This window comes from Palaemon carinicauda, chromosome 13, assembly GCF_036898095.1.
Source record: "Palaemon carinicauda isolate YSFRI2023 chromosome 13, ASM3689809v2, whole genome shotgun sequence".
Lineage (NCBI taxonomy): Eukaryota > Metazoa > Arthropoda > Malacostraca > Decapoda > Palaemonidae > Palaemon > Palaemon carinicauda.
In genome coordinates, this window is record NC_090737.1 from 138,464,013 (window position 1) to 138,474,303 (window position 10,291).

Here is a 10,291-nt window from a genome sequence, read left to right on the forward strand (position 1 = left end):
GGGAGGACGACTGGCTCGCACAGAAAAATCCTCACGCACCACACTGGCACCACTAGCACTTGGCACTGCACAGACACTAGCACTCGTCACAGCACTGGCACTATTTCCACCCACTGCACTCTTGACCTTCAGTTCTTTAACCTCGGCCATCAGAGACTTATGGTCACTTACCACTGATTCTACTTTATCTCCTAAAGCCTGAATAGCACGCAAAACAGTTGACATATCAGGCGGAGGGCACACAGTAGGTTCGGGGGTAGCCACTACAGGGGTAGGAAAAGGTAGGGGATCATGAGGTGAGGAAAACATAGAAGAGTGAGAAGAACTTCTCCTAACTCTACCTCTCTCTAACTTAGATGAATATTTTAAAAGACGGACAAATTCCAATTCCGAAAGTCCGGCGCACTCCTCACATCGATTTTCTAATAGACAGGGCCTGTCCCTACAGTCAGAACAAGCGGTGTGAGGATCTACCGAGGCCTTCGGAATACGCCTATTGCAAGACCTACATCGTCTATGGGAGGGAGCTTGCGAAACGTCAGACATCTTGTTTCAAAGAGTTAGTCAAAGGGTGATCCAAAAACAAGCAAAAATTCATTAACCGTTAACCAGTATTTATATAAAAGCTATCTAGCTAATATAAAGAAGATTCCAGTAATGCGACAGCCGTTAATCTAAGAGAATACTTCACCAAATATCCATGAATAAACTCGAAGACCATAAGCGTATCCCAGAACGTCTAGCCGGAAGCACGACAGAGGAATAATTGAGGAGGTGTCAACAACAAATGATTGAGTACCTGGCCACAGGTGGCGCTGGTAAGTACACCCCCTTCTAGTATTGTGATAGCTGGCGTATCCCTCCATAGAATTCTGTCGGGCAACGGAGTTGACAGCTACATGATTATCGGGTAAGTTTAATATTGAAAATAAGGCTGTTAGAGCAATTTAAAAAAAATATACTGCAAAATGTGCTTGAAAAAAAAAATAAAAAAATAACCCCTGGGGGTTAAGGGTTGGAAATTTCCAAATAGCATGGGGGTAAAAGGGTTAACTAAGCTGACAGGTCTCGCCTTCCAATCAATAACAAATTCACTACCTTTCATAATGTATACAGTGAACCCTATGCGACCAGTTACGACCCCGATAACTTATCCCAACCTCAATGTTCATGATGTTCCCTCAAAGGAGTGCCGTACACTTTAGCTATGGTAAGCAGCTCTTCTAGAAGGGGCACCCCGAAATCAAACCATTGTTCTCTAGTCTTGGGTAGTGGCATAGCCCTTGTACTATGGTCTTCCCCCATCTTGGCTTCTCTTGCTTGAGGGGTACAATTCAGGCACTCTATTCTATTGTTTCCTCATTTCCTTTCCTCAAGGGGCTATTTTTCCATGTTTGAACCCTTGGGCTTATAGCATCATGATTTTCCAACTAGGGTTGTAGCTTGGCAAATAATAACAATAATATCAAAACTTCAAGTGCATTTAAACCTTAAATACCTGGTAGAGTATAACTTCTATCATAAAAAATACCACTGGCCGAGCTGAATTAAACAATTCTTGGGTACACCTAACAAATACCTTAAAATTATATCTTTCATTAAGCCAAATAAAGTGTATATCATAATCATCCTTCCGAAAAGACAGATCACGGTTCTGCTAAGTTCATAATGGTCTAAATACTGCAAACCCTTAACTTATAGCTTACAAACTATCCCAGTATGTACAACAAAAGTGGAAATGGGATACATTGACATTATAGCCATCAGTTAAAATATAAACTATCTTATAAATGACACCAAGCAAGGCAAACGGGCCTACTTATGAAAAACACAGAGAATTTCTGGCCGTACTGTAAATGTATTACAATAATGTACACTACAGTAAATACAAAGTAGATAAATCAATAGTATTGCACTGTACATATTTTAGAGTAATATACACTACAGTATCAGCGAGTGTTATATTTGATCGGAACAACGGCGTTTTGTTGTTATAGTACATTATTTACGTATAAGTGTGGCAATGACTCTTGTTATGAGTACTGTAGTCTCACTGTGTACAGAACATAGTACATGAATGTACTGAAATGTGTTAATTCATTAACGCAATACTCATACTAAGATGGAAACCAGATAAAAACCAAGTAAAAATAATATTAGCCAGTACAGTGGGTTACTTAGTGCGTTAGTCCGCCTCGGGTAGGTAATGAGCACTAAGCTGTTAGGAGTTAACCCACATTAAGGCAACAAGTATTCATGAATTCTCACTTTTATTGGGTGGGACTGTTACCTAAAACCCTACGATTAAGGAGGGCTGACTGTACAGGCTGGGCAAGATTCCTCTTGAAGGCAAGGTGGGGCCTAGCACATAACTCCCCAAGTTCTGGTGCTAGCTGGGACCTAGACACTCTCAGCAGTCAAGGCGTATGCATTACGGATCGACTCTCAAAGTCAGAGAGAGACTCAATATGTTCTAGACAACTCTTACTTGGTTCTGCGCCTGTACTAATGAAGAGTACATGACACTTATATCAGAGGTGTCAAGTCGTCTTCTGGTAGAAATACACAGCCATGATGGGGCAGAGAGCCTTTTCTCTGCATGCCACTTGATGTAAGTATATGGAAAGGCGGTATAGAAACTATGTCACACGCTGAACCTCTTCGCCGATTATAAGGCAGCTTACACAATCTTGCAAGTCAGAACCTTACAGGAGGCCTTCTCAAATGCTCGAATGAGGTACCAAAAACAGGAACTGTTAGAAGGAACTTCCAACCACAGACAACTCCTATGAGGAGAGATCTATCCCCTTCCATTGAAAAATCGTGATCAAGCCAGAGCGGTAGCCTTGACGGCCAACACTGTGAAGAGTTTCACCCTGACAAGAAGTGAAACTTTATAATTTGGTATAGATATAACCCCACTCGAGAAGAATCTCTTACATGGTATAGATCATCTAGTATAGCATACTTTCCCAGGGAGAGTGACAGCCAAAAATTTCTTTTGGGATCTTGACAAGAAAGAAGGGGGAACTATTCAGCATGAGGCTGTTTGGGAACCAACAGAAACATTGAGCCCAGGGGATGGAACAGGGGGGAGACCAGGCACTGGCACCCACAGGGTCAGAAGCAACTCTACTGTCGTCCATCCCACTCAAAAGAGAACTGTCTTTCCTGGACTACTTCTATCTCTTCCTCCTCCCTCCTCCTCTTTATCTTAGAAGTACGAATCAGAGTTGGAGGAAGCACAACGCATAAGCTTCCTCTTCCTGGCACTCACTCCAAGCTCTGCAAGTAGAGAAGTCGAGGTCTAAGCGACCAGCAACGATGACTCCCCTGGGAGGGGGGAGAAACCACATCAGTTGCTGCAATGAAACCCACAAAACTGCGACACACTGTCACAGGGAAGAGGGAAGGAACACTCACAGGACCCTGCAATGAGCGGGGTCACATGCACAACCATAGACACAGAGGAGGCAGGTGATACAGGCCATGGACCCAGAAGCACAAGGGTAGGGGTGACGGGCACAGGGGAACGGGTGGTATACACAGGGGTTAGGTAAGGGAACTGTGTTACCCCGGGGACTGGGTCGACATGCATTTTAGTCATGCAAACTAACATACAGCCAAGATATGGCTTAACACCTGGTGTCGGCACCATTTCCATGGGCATATGAGTTACTCCATGAGCTTTCACAATCCTTTTGAGCGGGGGAGAGAACTGGGGGAGAGGTAGCCTCAGCTACAAGTTAAGTCATGTAGGAGAGCCCACCTAAACAACGTAAGGAAGTGCTAGACTTCCTTAGGTCAAACTCGTCGTCAGCAGTCAGCAAGGAGACAGCTGAAGAGCTTCCAAAGGGATGCAGCGAACACTGGGGATAACCCACATGCCACCAAAACCTGAAAAGCTTGCTGATACATATCAGAGGGCTCCTTGCTCCTGATGCATACTCCCCGGAGACAGTATGTATGCACAGGGCAGCGGCAACAGTCACATCCCCTAGGGAGAGCGAAGCAGCAAATGACTTCAGTGTTTTCTTGGGTATTGACAAGACAGACTCCATGTGAAAACTTAGCTAGCTTAAGGCTGCCACAACACATACGGTAATGACTTGCACTCATAGCACGGGGATGATTGCGAACAATGATACAAAACAGTGTGAATGCTAATCTACTGTACAGCCAGTTTACTCATATACTGGTTGCAAGGTCCACCCTTCCCCTTGCAAGTATGAACATATTTCTTAAGTTCCATAAAAAATCCAACAATGTATTTACTTCCTGCAATAGAAAAGAAAAGGAAAATTGAAGTTTAGTAAGGAGCTAACAACAAGTGCATACTCGTCAATAGCCGAATCAAGTAACCTATTTAAACTGAGGATGGGGATAGGGCTTCATGCCCACACAATCTGCCAGCTGGTTAACCCTCCGTTTTCTAAAGACTGCCTCGAGCTCGTGGTAAAACAATCTCCCTAATTAAAAGACAATGTTTCGTATGTTGCTTAGGAACAAATGTACCCATTCGCAGTCACTCGTAAGTGTAGAAACCTAACATTCTCCCCTACCCTAACCTAGAATGCAGCGTCCTTACGTATCACGGGAGTGCCACACTCCCCAATTACTAAACGCTGTGTTCTTACTCATCAAATATCGTAGTATTTGAACCATGTATGGGTAGCCCATACATATATAGGCTACATATACAGTATTCACAATTTGAAAATATCACCAAAATTTCTTGTGCATAAATTTTCCAAGTTTAACTGAGCTCTTTGTCTTGCCACAAACTGCTCTGCACACAGTTCTTCTATTACAAGCTGGAATTATTATTATTATTTGCTAAGCTACAACCCTAGTTGGAAAAGCAGGATGCTATAAGCCCAGGGGCTCCAACAGGGAAAATAGCTGTGAGGAAAGGAAACGAAGAAAAATTAAATATCTTAAGAAGAGCAACAACATTAAAATAAACATCTCCTATATAAACTATAAAAACTTCAACAAAACAAGAGGAAGAGAAACGAGACAGAACAGCGTGCCCGAGTGTACCCTCAAGCAAGAGAACTCTAACTCAAGACAGCGGAAGACCATGGTACTGAGGCTATGGCACTTCCCAAGATTAGATTAGCGAACAATGGTTTGATTTTAGAGTGTCCCTCTCCTAGAAGAGCTGCTTATCATAGATAGAGAGTCCTTCTACCCTTACAAAGAGGAAAGTAGCCACTGAACAATTACACTGCAGTAAGAAGAATTGTTTGGTAATCTCAGTGTTGTCAGGTATATGAGGCAGAGGGGAATATGTAAAGAATAGGCCAGACTATTCGGTGTGTGTGTGTGTGTGTGTAGGCAAAAGGAAAATGAACCGTAACCAGAGTGAAGGATCCCATGTACTGTACTACTGTCTGGCCAGTCAAAAGACCCCATAACTCTCTAGCGGTAGTATCTCAATGGGTGGCTGGTGCTCAGTAACCACCGAGAATTAATATCGCAGTCATTTTAAGTGACCCAATAAGACATTAAATAAACTAGACATAATATTTGCCAAGAAGTGTGCACTAATTTCTTATTAATCATAACACAAAGATTGCGAACTCAATCACATGGCTGAGAAAGAGAAGATTTTCCAGCACTAAAAGTTCCATATCTTCTATTAATATGGTATAGGTACAAGAGCATTTGTAAGAAGTTGGGAAAATAAATAAAAAAATCCTAACCTAACCTAATCAGTCTTATTTTTCTGTAGTACAATGAGTAAATTGTACTTAGGGGTACAACAGGAGTTAGAAAACTATCAGATAAGATCTAAGAAAGTAGACTGAGATGGTATGATCATGTTATGAGAAGAGATGAACAGTATATTGGGAGGAGAGTGATGGAAGTACAGGGAATGAGAAGGAGAGGGAGACCAAAGCGAAGGTGGATGGACTGTATCAAGGATGACCTTCGATCAAAGGGGTTAACCGGTGATGAATTGTGGGACAGAGGTAGATGGAGAAAGCTGACCAGAAACATCAACCCCACATATTAGTGGAAAAGATGTAGACAAAGAAGAAGAATATAAGTAAATTGAATATTACCATCATAATCGTATATATCACTACTAAAACACTAGACTGAACCCCATACCCTATAGTAGGCTGTTAACCCTTTTACCCCAAAAGGACGTACTGGTACGTTTCACAAAACCCATCCCTTTACCCCCATGGACGTACCGGTACGTCCTTGCAAAAAAATGCTATAAAAATTTGTTTTTTCATATTTTTGATAATTTTTTGAAAAAAATCAGGCCTTTTTCAAGAGAATGAGACCAACCTGACCTCTCTATGACAAAAATTAAGGCTGTTAGAGCAATTTAAAAAAAATATACTACAAAATGTGCTGGGAAGAAAATAACCCCCTGAGGGGTTAAGGGTTGGAAATTTCCAAAGAGCCCGGGGGTAAAAGGGTTAAGAATAACTTGGATAGCTACTTTCGTAAAAATTCTCTTTATTACTCCTTTTGTTTTGATCTCCCATGAAATAACGCCCCTGAGAACAGACCATAAAATTCTTGACAGGTGGTTCTCCTGAATGGAATCTAATATAAAATTTAAGCCTTAAGCCAAGCACTGGGGCATAAAAGGCCATTCAGCGCTATATAATGCAAATTAATCAATCATACCAGTACTCTCACAACATTTGGTATCATTTTAACTTATAAAACCAACCATGAGAACAGACCATGAAATTCTCGACAGGTGGTTCTCCTGTCCAAGTTTTGATTTCCCATTTTCTGTATTAACCCTTTTACCCCCAAAGGACGTACTGGTACGTTTCACAAAACTCATCCCTTTACCCCCATGGACGTACCGGTACGTCCTTGCAAAAAAATGCTATAAAAATTTATTTTTTCATATTTTTGATAATTTTTTGAGAAAATTCAGGCATTTTCCAAGAGAATGAGACCAACCCGACCTCTCTATGACAAAAACTAAGGCTGTTAGAGCAATTTAAAGAAAATATACTGCAAAATGTGCTGGGGAAAAAATTACCCCTTGGGGGTTAAGGGTTGGAAATTTCCAAAGAGCCTGGGGGTAAAAGGGTTAATAACGATACCAATTTGTAGTCTCCAATCAGAACGGTTGTTTACTGTCATGCATATTTCTCTTGGTCAATCTCCTACCTCCATCCCTACTATACAAGCTCCATCCATTTTAATACTACTACCTCCAAATACTTGCACATTTGAAACAGTTCTTCTTCGATATACATTTAAGAGGCCATTTCCCTTTTAGACAGTGTTACTGATGTGTTTATAGGCATTTTCAACAGTTTACAGTACAGTGTATGTCATTAATAGTTTGACATATGAATTTTTCAAGTTTTATTGATGGGTTGAACTAAGAAACATGTGAAAAACCCATTTTCAAGGGGTGACGCTGGTTAGGAAAAAAACACAGGCATGAGACTTAATCTGACGGGTAAGCTACGGCTACAACGACTTTTTCTTTTTATTATTATTCCTGTATCATTATTATCACTGCGGTCATCATTACTGCAGCTACTTTTGTCAGTGCTGTTCTTATTTTTCACAGTCGTTATTATTACCGATTTTTATGTCATTGCGAATATAACAATTGCAGCTGGAATGATCTGTGAGAGCCTATTGCAAACTTCCCTGCCGGGCCTTATCATTATTATTACTTGCTAAGCTACAACCCTAGTTGGAAAAGCAGGATGCTATAAGCCCAGGGGCTCCAACAGGGAAAATAGCCCAGTGAGGAAAAGAACGAAGGAAAATTAAAATACTTTAGAGTAACTACATTAAAATAAATATCTCCTATATAAACAATATAAACTAACAAAACAAGAGGAAGAGAAACTAGAGAGAACAGTGCGCCCGAATGTACCCTCAAGCATGGGAACTCTAACCCAAGACAGTGGAAGACGATGGTACAGAGGCTATGGCACTACCCAAGACTAGAGAACAATGGTTTGATTTTGGCATGTCCTGGGGTTTTAGCCACACTCAAGCTCAATAAGTAGGCAAGGATACAGCTCCTAGGTGGGGAACCTTAGGTTAGTTGGTATCCTTGTTTTTGCTTCGTTTCAAAATGTGGGTTTTCCGTCATAACTTCTGGAATGTAAAAACTTTTATCATTTGATAAATGTAGATTTTCTTAAGTAATTCTATCAGAATTGTCCCAAATACCTTAATATATGCCAGAACATACTTTCTTCATTAGGAATATTGTACAACATTAGATCTTTAACATCTAATCTAATTATAGGAGCCTTTGTATATCAGCGGCCAGTTCCTCCCATTTGAATTATAAATTGACATCAACTGCCCTAAATTCCCCCCCCCCCCCTAACCTACAAGCTGTGTCCTTACCTACTTACCTGACGGGGGCTTACGTCCCCCCGCGACCCTCCTTTCACTGCCGTATTCTAAGTTAGCCGTAATCATACATACAAGTGGCTGTTATCATACATACAACCCCTAATTATATGTTTCCGCATAGCTAAACAAGGCCTTTTTTTAGCATAGCGAAAAGGGGGAGCCTTTGTAGTTTGTTGGAACCGACCCAAAAACCCTCCATAGGGTGTATGTATGATAGCGGCCACCTGTGTACATGATGACGGGCGACTCAGAACGGGGCGTTCTGAGTCAGTTAGGTTAAGAAGTTTAGGTTAGTTGGTGTCCATTTTCTATGCACGAAGGAGGACCTGGCCCTCCTCACTTATCCTTCCCCGTAGTTGATTAGACTGGGTAAGGTCTGTTTGGGGTGCAGATATCTATGGTTATCTACGGATATGCCCCTGATTATACACGATATCTTCAGATATACGTTCCGGGGGTTAGAACCCGTTGGTACCCGACGGTAATTAGTAATATCACTCGCAGAAATATTATACAGTAGGAAGCTGCCGAAGGCACCTTCCATCAGGACGACATGGCTATCTCGCCCCAAAATAAATTTTTCCTAAGTCAAATACATTTTAAAGAAAGAAACAGACACAAGAACTCAACGTACTTTAAGGTTTCCTACCTAACCTAACCTTGGAGACGTATCCTTACATAAACTACCTTAAATTAGGATAAAATCTCCCCACACCTTAAATTACTATATATTGCTTTGAATTGAATAAGTATATTGTAAATATATTCTATTTTTAACCTCAAATCAGCTTTCCGTAGGCTATTAGACATCTAAATAAGTAAATCGAACACATCTTTACATATGTTTTCGCCTTGCCTACCGTAACACCTATATCTCAGCTAACCTTCATACATTTATTAAAAAGCATATTCTGCTACACATAAAATAAAAAAACACTATAAATAACATTAATTCAAAGAGAAAATACCATTAAAAACAAAGTAGACACGTCTTTGCATATGTTTTCGCCTTGCCTACCGTAACACCTATATCTCAGCTAACCTTCATACATTTAATAAAAGACATAATCAGCTACACATAAAATACAAAAACACTATAAATAACATCAATTTAAACAGAAAATACCATTAAAAACAGAGTATTTAACCAAGAGTTAGGCTACCACAGTCAGCCTTGAACTCGGGTTTTTGACAGCTACTTTATATTTCACAGACGGAATAATTCAATTGACTTACTTATTTCACTGTCGTTCCGGGTCTCACCGGGTTCTTAATTAGCGATTAATGAGCTAAATCACACACAATTAATAGTCCAAGACTGTCTTTCACTACGAGGAATTCGTCGGGACTCGTCCCACTTAAATTCGTACCCAAATGCAATGGATGGGTGCAGTGTTACCAGATGGGGGTGTAAAAATCCCTGAATCTTAAGGAAAATATCCCCAAAACAACACAAAATTCCCAATTTCCAGAAATATATTTCCTTACGACCATGTAGGGTTTATTAATATAGAAATTATTCATTATAGGTCTACATCTCATAAATGCAAGTAAAATAATGGCAACAATATAAAAATCTCCAAAACAACACAAAATTCCCCAAATATATTTCCTTCTGATCATGTAGGCTTAACTAATAAACAATTTATTCACTATAGGCCTACTTCTCATAAGTATAAGTTAACTAATTGCAACAATATAAATTTTAACTCATCTTTACATATCTGTTTTGACGCTGTTACTGTTTTTAGTATGATATATTAATCTATTCTCATAATTTATTTATTTCCTTATTTCCTTTCCTCACTGGGCTATTTTTCTCTGTTTGGAGACCTTGGGCTTATAGCATCTCGCTTTTCCAACTAGGGTTGTAGCTTGGCTAGTAATAATAATAATAATGATAATATCTGTTTTG